Below are 17,395 nucleotides of genomic sequence, written 5' to 3' on the forward strand. Positions count from 1 at the left end.
TCAAAGAAACATTTTTAAACCCTTTATTTTTCATGTTCAAGAAAGATAAGAGTGCTTATTTGCAATAAAATCCACTTAGCAAACTAGGAACTTATCTATTCAGTGCTTGATAACATTTGCCTAATATCATTTTCTCTATAAAGCCACATTAACCTGAGATAAAGTATTCTTTGAAAAACAAAACACGGCTTGACATTTCATTAAATATTGTAAAATGGGGGAAATGGAAAAATGTTTTTGAAAGAAAAGAGGATCATACAGATCAAGAATTTTGGTAGTTCATTCATTTAGGGTTAGAGCAAATGATTTCTTTCAGAGATCTGAAGAATATTCAGAATGTTGCTAAACATCATGAGTCCTAGATACTCTGAAATGAATGTACCTTAAATGAATAATTCTATCTCTCACACTGCATATTTATATATAGGCTCGCTCTTGCTAACTAGCTAACTAACTAGAGAGATGGATAGATATACAGAGAGAGAGAGAGAGAGAGATCATGTGAGAGAGAATAGCAAAATACAGATAGATACAGTACAGCATTCTTAATCCAAAATGGTTGGATTCCATATAATGAAAATTCTGGATAACTTGAGTTTTCTAGTAAGATAATTACAGAGAATTAGAGTTTCTCCAGCCAATAGATCATATGAAGCTAAGAAATTATCAATGTTTTTCTAGATAAAGGATCGGGGTCTAAGGATCTTGATTATTTTCTGGATAATGAAAGTGTCAGATTAATTAATCTACTCTATACTAGAGTTGTGTACATGAAAAATAGTTTGGTTTTGTTTTTCATTCTGTTTTTCTTTATTTTCCAATTTCTTTATGTTTATTCTAATTTGTTTCATTTACCCCAAATGAAGTAACAATAAAACCCAAAATACAAAACTAAACAAAGTACTCCCTCCCCATGCCCATCAAATTTGCTTCAGGAAAGGATTCCCCAGCTCCTAAGACCCTACAACTTCTCCCTGCCCCACACCTTTGAAGATCTGATTCTGTGTGGGTCTTGTTAGGGCAGGAGAGATCCCCAGTTGCACTGCTCTGGATTTCTAAAATGGCTGCTGATCAACCAATGGCAGAGGCAAACATATATTGACATCAGTCTTGGGTTGGTTAGCAGCCATTTTGGAAAATAGGAACAGTAGAGCAGGAGTGATCTAGGGGTCATAGTGGATAATACATTGAAATCATTGGCCCAGTGTGCTATGGCGATCAAAAAAGCAAACAAAATGTTAGGAATTATTAGGAAAGGAATGAAAATTAAAACGGAGGATGTCATAATGCCTCTGTATTGCTCCATGGTGAGACTGCACCTTGAATACTGTGTGCAATTCTGGTCACCACATCCCAAAAAGGATATAGCTGCACTGGAAAAAGTGCAGAGAAGGGCAACCAAAATGATATGGGGCATGGAACAGCTGCCCTATGAGGAAAGGCTAAAGAAGTTAGGGCTGTTCAGTTTAATGAAGAGATAATTGAGGGGTGGATATGATAGAAGTCTACAAAATCATGATAGGACTTGAATAAGTTAATATAAATCGGTTATTTACTCTCTCAGATAATATCATTGCCAGGGGATGTGGTTTCAGCAGTTAGTGTTACTGAATTTAAAAAAGGTTTGGATAAGTTCCTAGAGGTTAAATCCATAAACTGCTATTATGGTAATTCATAGTAGGGATGTGAATCGGAACTGGAATTGGTTCCGATTCCGGTTCCGATTCACATTGTGAATTTTCCTTCGTGTGGTCTGATCGGGTTTTTTTTTATCTGCTGCGCCTGAGCCGATAAAAAAACAACCACCCCGACCCTTTAAAACTGCTCCCTTAGGTTCCCCCACCCTCCCGACCCCCCCAAAACATTTTAAAATTACCTGGTGGTCCAGTGGAAGCGATCTCCCACTCTCTGGCCATCGGCAGCCACTAACATTTTTAAAGATGGTGCTGGCCATCCATTACTCCTACCATGTGACATGTCACATGGTAAGGGCAAAGGGCCATCAGTGCCATTTTTATTAGTGGCAGCCGATGGCCCGAGAGCAGGAGATCTCTCCCGGGACCCCCACTGTACCACCAGATAATTTTAAAACTTTTGGGGGGGTCGGGGACCCTAAGGGAGCAGTTTTAAAGGGTCGGGGTGGGTTTAGGGCTTATGAGGGTTTTTCCCACCCTCCCCCAAAATGATAAGAGAACCCCAAGAACAATTTCATGGGGTTTTCCTATCGGTTTCGGGGATCCCCCGATTTCTGATGATTTTGAAAATATCGTACGATATTTTCAATCGTCAGAAATACGATTCACATCCCTAATTCATAGGCAGTAGTAGAGATGTGAATCGGAACCGGAATCGGATCAGTTCCAGTTCCGATTCAAATCATGCATTTTTTTTCGTCCGGCCCGATCGGTTTTTTTTTTTATCGGCTGCGCCCGATCCGATAAACAAAAAACCCACCCGACCCTTTAAAACCGTTCCCTTAGCCTCCACTACCCTCCCGACCCCCCCAAAAATGTTTTAAAATTACCTGGTGGTCCAGTGGGGGTTCCGGGAGCGATCTCCTGCTCTCGGGCCGTCAGCTGCCACTAACATTTTTAAAGATGGTGCCGGCTGTCCGGTGCTCCTACCATGTGACAGGGGCTGGCCAATGGCACGGTTACGCTGTCACATGGTAAGGGCAAAGTGCCATTGGCGCCATTTTTATTAGTGGCAGCCGATGGCCCGAGAGCGGGAGATCGCTCCCCGGGCCCACTGGACCACCAGGTAATTTTAAAACATTTTTTTTTGGGGGGGGGGGGGTTGAGAGGGTGGTGGAGGCTAAGGGAGCGGTTTTAAAGGGTCAGGGTGGGTTTTTTGTTTATCGGCCGACAGCCTAAGTGCGAGAGAACACTCCCAGGACCCCCGCTGAGCCACCAGGTAATTTTTAAATGTTTTTTTGGGGGGTTGGGAAGGTGGTAGAGGCTAAGGGGTAGATTTTAAAAGAAGCGCGATCAGCCTACTTTTGCCTGCGCATCAGACTCAAGCAAAAGTACGCTGGATTTTAGTAGATACGCGCGGAGCCGCACGTATCCACTAAAATCCTGGATCGGCGCGCGCAAGGCTATCGATTTTGTATAGCCTGCGCGCGCCGAGCTGCACTGCCTCCCCCCGTTCCCTCCAAGGCCGCTCCGAAATCGGAGCGGCCTCGGAGGGAACTTTCCTTTGCCCTCCCCTCACCTTACCCTCCCTTCCCCTACCTAACCCACCCACCCGGCCCTGTCTACACCCCCCCCCTTACCTTTGTCGGGGGATTTACGCCTCCCGGAGGGAGACGTAAATCCCCGCGCACCAGCGGGCCTGCTGCGCGCCGGGCCGCGACCTGGGGGCGGGTACGGAGGGTGCGGCCACGCCCCCGGGCCGTAGCCACGCCCCCGTACCCACCCCCAAAACGCTGCCGACACGCCCCCGGAACGCCGCGACGACCGGGCCCGCCCCCCGACACGCCCCCCTCCGAGAACCCCGGGACTTACGCGAGTCCCGGGGCTCTGCGCGCGCCGGGAGGCCTATGTAAAATAGGCTTCCCGGCGCGCAGGGCCCTGCTCGCGTAAATCCACCCGGTTTTGGGCGGATTTACGCGAGCAGGGCTCTGAAAATCCGCCCCTAAGAGAGCAGTTTTAAAGGGTCATGGTGGGTTTTTAGGTTGTGTCCTAACTCCCGTTAGTGTGCACTAACCCAATTAATGATTTTTTCACGATAAATCGGTGGAATTTCTATTGTATCACTCTCTTTAACGATTAATGATGATTTAAAAAATATCGGACGATATTTTAAATCGTCAGAAAATGATTCACATCCCTTGGTAGTAGTAGCTTGTGATCTATCTAATGTTTGGGTTCTTGCCAGGTATATGTGACTTGGATTGGCCACTGTTGGAAACAGCATTCTGGGCTTGATGGATCCTCGGTCTGACTCAGTATGGCATTTCTTATGTTCTTATGTACTTATCCCCTCAGAAGACCTGTGAATGGGCAAACTAGCATTTGAGTAAGGATTTGGGGGGGGGGGGGGGGGGGGGAGGGTGTCCTAGAAGCTGGAGGAGCTTCTACAAATAGAGTTTGGTGGTCAGGGTGTATCAGGACCCAGACTTTTTTTTTAATTTGGCCATGCTAAAGGTTTTCAAAATGAAACAAACAAAAGTTTGATTATTTTTCTTTCATTCTATTTTAAATGCCCTTTCCATTGAAAAAGATATACTTCCTGTGAATTTATACTCCTGAGGTATTTAAATGTCTTTGTGATATCTCTCATATTTCCCCTAACTTGCCTTTCCTCTAGGGTATATATGTTTAGATCTTTAAATCTGTCCCCATATACTTTCCAATGAAGATCACTGACCATTTTAATAGCCACTCTCTGAACCATTTCATCCTATTCATATCGCTTTATGGGTGCAGTCTCCAGAACTGTAAGCAATAGGGATGTGAATCGTTTTTCAACGATTAAAATTATCGTCCGATAATGTTTATATCGTCTTAAATCATTATAGAACACGATACAATAGAAATTCTAACGATTTATCGTTAAAAATCGTTAAATCGTGTTAGTGCGCACTAACTCAAGTTAGTGCGCACTAACTCCCCGTTAGTGCGCACTAACTCGATTTAGTGCGCACTAACTGAAAATGATACAAATAAACACTTTCCAGGTCACTGAAGGTCAGTTAGGAATGAATATGTGTTCCTATTGGCTGGCTGCCCTCTTATCTATTGATATTACCAAGGTTACCACTGAGGTGATGGTTGGGGGGATGGGAAATGGAACTGGAAACTAACGAACACCAACAGAAAATGAAACAAAGTGTTCACACTTCCCAGGTCAGTAAAGGTCACTTAGGAATGAATATGTATGTATGTATTCCTATTGGCTGGCTGTGCTCTTATCTATTGATGTTACCAATATGGTTGGGGGGATGTGAAATGGAAACAGTTGGAAGCTTGACAAAAAAAGTAATGTAATGACCAGCACTCACGTGACTAGAACTTGTTTGTTTATTATTTTTGTTAGCAGGCACCTGAAATGCTAGTGCATGTTGAATTTGCCAATCACTGTGCATTTTAGAAAGGTGGTCCTGGCTGGAACTGTACACAGTTCAAATATATGTAATTGATTGTTGGTAAGTGTATTTTTTAAGTAGCCACACTGGCACCAGTATGTTTACTTTTCCTCCTACTTAACTCACTAGCTCAGCTTTGTAAGAAGGGCTTCTCTGCTTGTGTGTTGTTTTTGTTTGGTGTGAGGAGAGCAGAAACATCAGATCTTTATTCAATCTATTACAGTCATCTCTTACAGTGCCCTATCCCTATTAATACCAGGAGTGTTGTGATCTTCCTGCACACAGTGCCCTAACCCTGATACCAGTCTGAGACAGCTCCCTCCCTGTATTACTAGTGAGAGGCTGGCTTCACAGACAGGGGGGAGCTGCCTGACCCTCACTCCTGACTTCCCCCATGTCCCAGCTAGTGAATGGTGTGTGGGGGAGGGGGGGGGGGGGAGGATGGTGAAGTCTGAGACAGCTCCCTCCCTGCATTACTAGTGAGAGGCTGGCTTCACAGACAGGGGGGAGCTGCCTGACCCTCACTCCTGACTTCCCCCATGTCCCAGCTAGTGAATGGTGTGTGGGTGGGGGGGGGGGGGGAGGATGGTGAAGTCTGAGACAGCTCCCTCCCTGCATTACTAGTGAGAGGCTGGCTTCACAGACAGGGGGGAGCTGCCTGACCCTCACTCCTGACTTCCCCCATGTCCCAGCTAGTGAATGGTGTGTGGGTGAGGGGGGGGGGGGGAGGATGGTGAAGTCTGAGACAGCTCCCTCCCTGCATTACTAGTGAGAGGCTGGCTTCACAGACAGGGGGGAGCTGCCTGACCCTCACTCCTGACTTCCCCCATGTCCCAGCTAGTGAATGGTGTGTGGGTGAGGGGGGGGGGGAGGATGGTGAAGTCTGAGACAGCTCCCTCCCTGCATTACTAGTGAGAGGCTGGCTTCGCAGACAGGGGGGAGCTGCCTGACCCTCACTCCTGACTTCCCCCCATGTCCCAGCTAGTGAATGGTGTGTGGGTGAGGGGGGGGGGAGGATGGTGAAGTCTGAGACAGCTCCCTCCCTGCATTACTAGTGAGAGGCTGGCTTCACAGACAGGGGGGAGCTGCCTGTCCCTCACTCCTGACTTCCCCCATGTCCCAGCTAGTGAATGGTGTGTGGGTGAGGGGGGGGGGGGTGGATGGTGAAGTCTGAGACAGCTCCCTCCCTGCATTACTAGTGAGAGGCTGGCTTCACAGACAGGGGGGAGCTGCCTGACCCTCACTCCTGACTTCCCCCATGTCCCAGCTAGTGAATGGTGTGTGGGTAAGGGGGGGGGGGGAGGATGGTGAAGTCTGAGACAGCTCCCTCCCTGCATTACTAGTGAGAGGCTGGCTTCACAGACAGGGGGGAGCTGCCTGACCCTCACTCCTCCGGGGTATTGTGATCTTCCTGCACACAGTGCCCTATCCCTGATACCAGGGGTGTTGTGATCTTCCTGCATGCAGTGCCCTATCCCTATTAATACCAGGAGTGTTGTGATCTTCCTGCATGCAGTGCCCTATCCCTGATATCGGGATGTGTGCAAGAAGATCACAACACCCCCGGTATCAGGAATAGGGCACTGCGTGCAGGAAGATCACAACACCCCCAGTATCAGGAATAGGGCACTGTGTGCAGGAAGATCACAACACCCCTGGTATTAGGGATAGGGCACTGTGTGCAGGAAGATCACAACACTCCTGGTATTAATAGGGATAGGGCACTGTGTGCAGGAAGATCACAATACCCCTGGTATCAGGGTTAGGGCACAAGTTCTAGTCACATTGACTGATCACATTACTTGTTTTGTCAAGCTACCAACTGTTTCCATTTCCCATCCCCCATATACTGTCAGTAGGAAACTTGGTAACATGAATAAATAAGAGGGCAGCCAATAGGAATACATATTCATTCCTAAACTGACCTTAACTGACCTGAAAAGTGTCAAATTGTATCATTTTCACTAATCGGAAAAAACAATTTTTAACGATTTTTTAACTAAAAAATCGTGCCTAAGACGATTTTCTTGCCCTGCCACACGATTTCTATCGTTAAGACGATATGGAAAACGATTCACATCCCTAGTAAGCAATACGCCAAATGAGGTCATACTAGGAACTTGTACAGGGGCAATAACATTTTCTTTCTGGCTTTTGGCATTGTCTTATCCACCTTTTTGGCCACCTTGGGATCATCAGATATGATCTCCCCCAGATTCCGCTCTTCTTTTATGCGTAGAGAAATTTTACCCTTAGGTTACAGTTCTCCCTTATGTTCTTGCAGCCCAAATGAATGACTGCCTTTTTAGCATTACATTTTAGTTGCCAGTTCCTAAGCCTTTCTTGCAACTTTGATATAGCTTGCTTTCCACATATTATTACTATCTCCCCTGTGGCAGATTTTGGTATCATAAGCAAAACAACAAAGACAAACCTTTTTCAATAGTCCTTCCACAATATCATTTACAAAAATGTTGAAAAGAACTGATTCAGTGACTGGTACTTGCAGCATACCACTGATAATGCCCTTTTCCTTGGAGTAAGCTCCATTTATCACTACATTTTGTTGCCTCCTACTCAACCAGTAACTAACCCAGTCACTTTAGTGCTCTATAGAGTTGTGAATCGGAACCAGAATCAGTTCGGATTCCGGTTCCGATTCACATCGTGTTATTTTTCGTCTGGCCCGATCGCAGATTTGTTTATCGGTTGCGCCTGAGCCGATAAACAAAAAACCCACCCCGACCCTTTAAAACTAATCCTTTAGCTTCCCCCACCCTCCTGACCCCCCCCCCCAAAAAAAAAAACATTTTACAGTTACCTGGTGGTCCAGTGGGGGTCTCGGGAGTGATCTCCCGCACTCAGGCCGTCGGCTGCCACTAATAAAAATGGCGCCGATGGCCTTTGCCCTTACCATGTGACAAGGTATCCGTGCCATTGGCCGGCCCCTGTCACATGGAGGGAGCACTGGATGGCCGACGCCATCTTTAAAAATGGCGAGGGCCATCCAGTGCTCCTACCATGTGACAGGGGCCGGCCAATGGCACGGATACCCTGTCATATGGTAAGGGCAAACGGCCATTGGTGCCATTTTGATTAGTGGTAGCCGACGGCCCGGGAGCGGGAGATCACTCCCGGGACCCCCACTGGACCACCAGGTACCTGTAAAAAGTTTTTTGGGGGGTCAGGAGGGTGGGGGAAGCTAAGGGATTAAATTTAAAGGGTCGGGGTGGGTTTAGGGGTTATTTTTGTGTGCCGTTTTTCCCGCCTTCCCCCAAAACAATAAGAGAACCCCCACAAACAATATCGTGGGGTTTTCCTATTGTTTTGGGGGAGCCCCTGATTTCTGACGATTTTGAAAATATCTTATTTTCAATCGTCTGAAGCCTGATTCACATCCCTAGTGCTCTATATTTATAAGCTGACGATGCAGAACCGTGTCAAAGACCTTATTAAAATCTAAGTACATTACATCTAACACTCTCCCTTGATCCAACTCTCTGGTCATTTTACTTGGACGTTGAAAGGAAGAGAAACTAGCAGATATATTTTAAGAGTAACAGTTGAATTATAGTCCTCATGGCCATACTGCTGTTCAGTGGGCACAATATTAAAATGAAATATTTAAGCATTTTTTTCTGTGCAACACTGCCATGTTTTGAAATTTTATCTAACAGGAGAAGATGAGAAGGATTTTGTGTTTGGGACTGGGCAAGCCTTTAAACTTCCTAAACTATAAACGTGGTGAGTTCAGATAAGTCACAAATTTCATCATTTAAGTCAATGATGACCTTCACAAATATTTACAAACTGACATGAATAGATGCAGAGGCATGATAGGAGATTCCTGCAAATTTTAAATGGCTACTACAGTCCCCAAGATCGTGTAGGCAATTTTCAAAAGGAATTATGCCCTTAAAACCTTTTTTTTTTATGTGTACTTTTGAAAATTGCTACAATATATGCAATTGAATTGTCAATAGGTTTTACACTTTAAGTTCATAAATAGGATTTTGAAAATTGATATGATAGTATCTTATATTTACACACATAACTCTTTTGAAAATTACCTTCAGTGTTTTTCCACCTTAAAAACATAGACATTGTGTAACCTATAGCTAACCAAAGGGCAAAGGGATTTCAGTCCATCTACCAGTCCAGTTCCAGTTCTGTGTAGCATGGGTTTTTCTATCTCTGTCATGAGAACAGGAGGTACAGCATTCTGATGTCTGTATAATCCAGACTGAGATTTGTATTCACAAAAGTTTCTTCCTTGGCCAGCTGGAGCATTTTGCTTGTGTTTTCACCAGTATGAGTAACTAGTCCAATGCTGTGTCATGTCAATATGACAAAATATCAACAATACAGTAGTTATATGTTTTGTTTACTCTGTGTATTGATTAAGGATAGACATAATAAATGGCAAACAATTAACCAACACATTATAGATATAAGATAGGATTTAAATAGATAAATATTCCCTCATCACATAGTGTATTTCATGTTTATTGTGAACATTGCTTTCCTATCAATAAAGCACACTGAGTGACGTATTCTCTCTGTTGCAATGTTTATTATTAATATAGTTTATTATAAATGAAAGCCTAATAATATGGCACATCTTTAGTGTGAAATGTGTATTATATTCTCCACTGGCTTGTGTTAATTATTAAATTACATGATTGCAGGCTGTAAATTACAATGAATACAAAGATTACTCTGCATCATTAGAGAAGCTCTGTTACAGCTTTCCATTAAGTTTGAATTGTTTCATTATCACAGTGTCATTTTTTATCCATAAGTATAGTCATATTACTTAGCTCTCTTTGTCAATATCACCAGTTAAAACATTGGGTTCCTGTTCATAAAATTAATCTGAGCTCCTTACTTTGGAAGTCTAAATGCAAAGTGTCCTAGAAATGGCATAAAGGTGAAAAAACCCATTTCATAGGGAAATGGAAAGGTCGTTGTTTTAAATTAAGGCTGTTCCAGATGTACAGTGCCTACAGTAAGTGCAGAATTGGGTCTAAATTGGATAATTTCATTGTTTATCTTTTAGATGTACAACAATTCTAGAAAAATGCAAATGTAGCTACATAAACTCTTCAGATAAACCTTTTATTATAAAGCAAGTGCTGGAAGTAGAGTTATTAGTGATTCTTCATTAATACTGTCCCTGTCATAAACTGTCCCACAAAGCATTTTTCATTTACATACACACACACTCTCGCTCTCTCTCTCTTTTGCATTTCAGATTCCTCAAGCCTAAAAATATTTACTGCTGCCTACGGTTGGAATATCTCTTGAAAGTCCCTTGACACGGATGCATAGATCCCATTATAGTCTATGGGAGCCATTTTTGTCACTTTTATTAGGATCTGAATGTACAGATATGAACCCTTATAATGAAAATTCTATAGTCATCTGTCAGAAAACAGAAAATATCAAGGGAAACAGAACACCACAAAAATTAACAATAATAATAACTGACAGTTGAAACTCTGTCATCACCTGAACATCACAATTCTGGCTTCCAACAAACCCTGAAAACACAGGCCTTCCATTGTAGGGGAAGACTGAGATAAAGGTATTGGGTTAGTCTATTAGAACTTTGTGTTCAGGTGATCAGGCATTGTTTAGGCTTCCTGCACTGTCTGAGATTAGATTAGAATGCACATTTTTTTCATATCAGGCACTTCCACTGAGGAATCCATTACCTAATACCCACTGATATGTGATTAGAATCTGTTTACAATATATTTAGAAAACAAATGTAAGGCTTTTTATAAACAAAGATTGTTGAATAATGGGAATATATTAAGAACCTGGAAATCTGAAAGGTTTTTAAGAGCAGTGAAATATCTGTTGTTTTATGCATGAATATTGTTATTGAGCTTTATTGTTAAGTTCTGTTGCTTTATTGTGATCTTTTGAATTATTTAAGTAGGATGCCTATTTTATGATTGGGTTTAGGATACCATGCTTGTATGTTGTTATTAATTTGTTATTGTTTGTTTTAATTGCCTGTGTTGCTTATGGTTCTGCTGTAATTTTTGATGTTGTATTGTTTAAGTCCTGTAGGTTTATATTGAAAGCAACATTGATTAGACTAGATTTAACTGATATATTTTTCTTTATTATTTGATGCTTTGATTTATGTAACCTTCTTTTCTAATTTTAGAATTGATAGTTTTGGACAAGGGCTTATTTTTAAGCTGCAATTTTATGTAATTTATTTTTGTGATTGCTAATTTTTATTGTAAATGACTTTGATATAGAAATATTGTACATTAAGGACTTGAATAAACTAAAATAAATTAAACTGTATGACACAAGGATCTTTGGCCTTCTAAATATACATAGGCCAAAACAGTCAGGTGTCCAGAATGGAGTTCTAACATAAACTTTACTGATTCACTAGTCAAATGGCAACTATGTGACACTGTGTGAATTTTCTTTTTGTCACATTCATTTTACAGAAATAAATTGTTCACATCTGTATCTGTATTCCCTTTTCTGTGGGTCTCCTCTGAACCCTCATGGATTTTTGGGTTGTCCCTGAGTACTGCTAATAGTTCCTCATAATCCTGTAAGAATTTCTCTTCCATTCCTGGGATCCACTGTTTGATCTTCCTTTATTATTCCTTTCTTCTCTCTTCTTCATACCAGATTATCACCTCCTTTTTTTCTTCCATTAGTAAGCACTAGTTTGTTAGATCCTCTCATTCAATTCTCCACCCCGATATGGTACCAGATGGGTATCCACTCTTTCTTCCAAGATGTGATAACTGAGTATTTTTTACTAAGGGGGTCATTTTCTATAGATTTTGCATGCGAAAAGTCCCTTTTCACATGCGATACCTAAATCAGAGTCAAGTCGGGGCAGAGTTGGCACTGAAAGGGTAGGAGTCGGGGTGGCACTGGAGCGGACGCGGCGAAGACATCACTGACAGGAAAAAGGTAAGGCCCCTTATCGCCGCCAGTAATACGCTCAATAGCACCACCTTTCATGCTTTCACAGGCCCGCCCCCGCTTCCCCCCCCCCACCCCCCGGTACCGCGCGATTCACTAATGCCTGCGATTTTAGAAAATCCAGGCCTAATTGACATGGAATGACTATAAATAATCCAGAAAACTCAGGGAAATCTCCAGTCATTAAAATAAACCTCCTTACTTCCAAAAATAAAATGCTACCAAGAGGCAAGTCCCTTGAAGAAATGAGAGCTTAGACAAGCTATTAGGTGGCTTCTGCCCTCTCTCATGGTTGCATACCTTTGCTGCTTGGCCACACTCTTTACTAGGGATTATAATGGGCTCCAAAAATGGCAATTGTGACAGGACTAGATTGATCCAAGATGGCACCGTAGAAAGACGGACTGTCACGTCTTTCCTGCTTTAGTGTGTTTACCTCAAGGATTGATGCCGCATTCAGCTCGGAAGCGAAGGGCTAGAGAGCGATCAGCTTCGGAAGCTCTCTTAGCCTCCCCTGTGGTGGGACCTATGGATGCCCATGTCCAGTATGGATTAATAGCCGAAGAGGGAAGCTCATAGACTGGTGAACAGGGGGAAGAAGAGCCTGAACCTGGTACAGAGCTACTAACATCTTTTCCTCGGCCGAGAGGTCACCACCCAAAAACCCTGCTGAGAGCAGAATGCTCCTGCAGTGAGGAGACCAAGGGATGCCTGAATGGCTTATACCTGGTGAGTCTCTATCGGAGACCGTGCAGCTGGGGCAGGAGGTCTCGGCCCAGTATAAGTCTCTAGAGGGTAATGGTAAAAATCCTGTGGGAGCTGCTGCGTAGGAGACCAAGGAGTTAACAACTGAAATCATGGTGCTCCAAGTTACTGAACTGGTAAGGCCTCAATCCTATTCATTAGAGATGATATGGGAAGCAATTAATTTTATGAATAAGAATATGATAACTCAAATAATGATATGATATTACAAATAATGTTAAAAAATTAGAACAATGGATGAATACTGTAGAGCATGAAGTTTTAAAATCAAAAGAGAAGGTGGACTCTGTTAAAATAAATTTGAAGAGTACTCTCAACATTCAACAAACACTTATAAAAGAAAACCTATTGCTGCAAATGAAGCTGGAGAACATGGAAAATCAGATGAGAAGAGAAATTTGAGGTGTATAAACTTTCCAAAAATTGCATTTATTTCATCAAAAGATTTATGGAGAAGATACTTTATAGAGATTTTGAAAATCTCAGAAGCTACTTTACCTATTATGGTGAAAGTATATTATATGCCTCCATTAAAGAAAAGTGAAATGGATAAAGTTAATATACAAGTTTTGATACCAAAGGAGTCCCCAAAATTGGATATTTCTGTAGTACTGGAGCAAAGAGAAGAAAATATGGAATCACCAGCTACGTTAATAGTAACTTTTCTACTTGAGTCTGATAAAGAAAGGATTTAAAAAATATATTTCTTACATAGAACTGAGGATTTCTTAAATAAAAAAAATCCAAATATTTCAAGACATATCTAGACAGACACAAAGAAGGAGACAACAATTTTTATTGTTGAAGCCTAAAGTTCTTGAATTAGGTTTATTATTTGCTTTAAAATTTCCATGTAAGTGATTAATAAAACAACAAGGGGTGTCTTATTTGTTTTATTAGCCATCACAGTTGACTGCCTTTTTGGTAAGTAAAGCAGGGCCTCAGTTTAGTTCATCCCCGGTCTCCAGTTAAGAGCTCAATCAACAGGATGTGACCGCTAAAGAATAGATGATCCCATATCTTGCTATTTTCGGATCTTTTCTTTTCTTCAAAATGTAATTATAGTTATAATTATAATAATAGTTTTATTTCTAATTGAAATAATTTCTTTTGACTGTGTAAATCTTGGGTCATATAGTAGGCATGATAGATGTGTGTGATAATTGTGCATTTCGAAATTAGAATTTTATTTTTTCATTAATCTTGCATTTTCACCACATGTATTTCCTTTTCAAGTGAATTTACTTGGAAATTGTTGAAATTTGACTTTGTGGACCCTTGAGCCGGCTCAGACAGATGGTGGAGCATTGTGTGAGGACTGACAGTGGAGGTCGTAGCCAGGAGTCGATACCCGGCAGGAGACCGATTGAATCTTCACCACTGGAAGCAGAGGTCCCCCCGGGAGGAGCCCTTGAGGACCCAGGCCACTTGGACTTTCGTGCGGTCTCCTGTGGGTGATTCTTGAAGAGGAATCCAGGAATCCTGAGGAGTACCGAAGCTGAAGCCAGGAGGCCAACTGGAACTTCACCACTGGAAGCCTGAGGTCCTCCCAGGAGGAGCCCATGAGGATCCGAGCCTTGAACTTAGGTGAGACCTCCTGGATGAAGCAGAACAGGACACCAAGAGCAAGTAGAATTCACGGACCAGGAACAGAAGCTGAAGTCAAAAGCCAGTGGACATGCCGGAGTCTGAAGCCAGAGGACGAAGCTGAAGTCAGAAGTCAGTGGAGAGCCAAAGTCAGAAGCCAGTAGATGAGCCGAAGTCAGAAGCCAGGGTCAGGAACCAGGAACAGCAACTAGCAACCTCTGGACAGAGAGAACCTCGTTGAAAGGCGAGGAACAGGACTGACTGCAGGGTTTAAATCCCTGCCGGCGTCCAACGTCCTTCGGGGTGGAGCCGCCAGTTTCCGCGCTGGTCCCTTTAAAAGTTGTGCTCCAGTGCGCTTGCGCACCTAGAGGGACGGAGCCAGAGGAAATCGGTGGTGTCTCCCTCATGGAGGGAGCACCACAAAGAGAAGCCGGCCAGGCCCAAGCAGGCCTCATCGATGCCACTGCTGCCAGGAGGCAACCTGCGGTAAGTAGGGAGCTGGTCCGCGGGGGTCCGTGGGTCAGCAGCACAACAGTACCCCCCTTCTTCGCCCCCTTCCTGGGGGTTTTGGCTTAGCAGGGTGGCGTAGATGAAACTGGTGGAGGAGAGACTTATCCAAAATATTGGAGGCAGGCTCCCACGTATTCTCTTCAGGACCATAGCTTTCCCAAGAAAGGAAGTATTCCCAACATCTATGATGAAACTGTACATCCATCACCTCTTTACTTGTTAGATGGTGTCTTCCTGAGCCAAAGGGCTGGTGGGTTAAGGGGACTTGTTGTGGAAGACTGACAAGACCAAAGGCTTGAGCAGGGATACATGGAAGACATTATGAATCCTTAGCGTGGATGAAAGGTGGAGGCGGTAGGAGATGGCGCCCACCCGTTCTGATACTGCAAACAGACCAATGTACCTTGGAGCTAGGCGATAGATGGAACCCGCAGGTGGAGGTGTCTGGTACTTAGCCATACCTTGTCCCCAGGGATAAATGCAGGAGATGGGCATCATAAACAATCAGCGTATTTCTTTGCAGTAGCTGCCGAGTATTGTAGTTTCTCTTGAGTGGAACTCCACAGATCCCATAACTGTTGGGCAGTGAGTTGTATGGCCGGCGATGGCACCGCCAAAGGCAGGGGCAAAGGAGGTCTAAGTCATCTCCCATTGAAGATGTTGGTAACAGAATGCCTATGATCATTGTAGGAGAATTATGCCCACAGCAATAAAGTCACCCAGTTGTCTTGTAGGTCTCCCACAAAGGCTCAGAGGAAAGCTTTAAAGGTCCGGTTCATGTGCTCTGCTTGGCCATTGCCTTGAGGGTGAAAAGCTGTGGTAAAATCTAACTGGACCCCACATTTCTTGTAGAGTCCTCTCCAGTATTTAGCCGTGAATTGCGAGCCCAGTTGGAGGCAATATGGAGAGGAAGTCCGTGCAGCTGAAAGATGTGCTGGGTGAAGAGACTTGCAAGTTCAGGCGCCGTCAGTAATTTAGTGAGGGGCACGAAATGGGCCATCTTTGAAAATCTTTCAACCGTGACCCATATCACAGTCTTTGTTACGATCCCTCCTGTGGCTGCCCCTCAGGAGGTATCTTACCTTTTCTTTGGAGGCCGCTCTGAAGCCAGGGCCTCGCTTAAGCAAGTGTCCAGGAATTGCTCCAGGGCCTGGGAGGCCTCGTCGTTCCAGGGGCCTGCCTGAGGCTGCTTGTGTTAGTTTGGACTTCCTGGTTCCAGCCACGCCCTTCTCCAAGGGGCAAGACTGCGGCTCCTCTCCACAGTTATAGGGCCAGTGAGGGGCAGACCATCTAGACTCCTCCCTGGGAGTTGCCTGTTTCTGGACTATAAAAGCCTTGCTTCTGCATTCATACTTCGCCTTGCATGGAGTTCAACACTCTGGTGGTTTCACTTTCAGCGCTCCGTCTGGCCTCTGGACTCTCTTCCAGCTTCGTGTCCTTGTCTTGCATGCCCTGATGTACCTTGATGTTCCGTAGTGTTTGTACCTGCCTTACCTTGATGCTTGAACCTGCTTAGGCTGCCTGGAGTGCAGCACCTGCCTTGTCCTTGATGCCTTGAACTTGCTTTTGGCTGCCTGGAGTGCAGCACCTGCTTTTGGCTGCCTGGTGTGCAGCACCTGCTATTGTCTGCCAGGAGTGCAGTACTTTTCCTGGACTGCGTTTTGTAGCATATTGCCTTCCCTGTGCTGCTTCCACTCCCACGGTTGTGGGATAGGGTGGCCCACGACCAGTCCAGCCGTGCTGGCTGTGTAGGGCGCCCTGAGGGACAGTGCCATTGTCACCCCTCCTGTTTGTGTCAGCGTCTGTCTTCGTCCATGGTATCCTGCTTCAGCATCTGTCTACGTCCATGGTATCCTGCTTCAGCGTCTGTCTTCATCTCCTGCTTTGGACCATCGCCTGCCCATGCCCAGTGTCTGGCCTGCTGTCTCGTGCCATCCCAGTGGCAGGTCCGAAAGGGCCGGGAATGGTCGGAGGACCGTTCATCTCCAACATTCCACATGTTGGTTCCCGAGGCATGCAGGTCCGGCTGGGGGCCGGGTCCACGCTCACCTACCCTTGGTGCGGGGTCATGCCAGGGGCCCAAGGGCACACTAAAACCCTGGCGGGGATCGCTCCGCAGCATCCCCACCTGGTAACAGTCTTCTCTTTCGGGGGTGGAAAATCCACTATGAAGTTGGTAGATAAATGGGTCCATGGTTCAGTGGGAAGGGGTAAAGGTTGGAGAAGCCCCCAGGGATGGCCAGGCAAAGGCTTCTGTCAGGCACAGGTTGGACAGGAACCAACATAAAGACGGACATCTTTTTGGACCTGAGGCCACCAGCAGTATTCTGACAACAGGTCCAAAGTCTGAGCTACCCCTGAATGACCTGCAGTTAAAGAATCATGGGCCCATGACAAAACCTTCTTGCACAGATGGACCAGTACCACCATCTTACCAGTAGGGACCACCTCCGAGGCAGCTAGCAGGACCTT

Source organism: Rhinatrema bivittatum, chromosome 1 (assembly GCF_901001135.1).
Source record: "Rhinatrema bivittatum chromosome 1, aRhiBiv1.1, whole genome shotgun sequence".
Lineage (NCBI taxonomy): Eukaryota > Metazoa > Chordata > Amphibia > Gymnophiona > Rhinatrematidae > Rhinatrema > Rhinatrema bivittatum.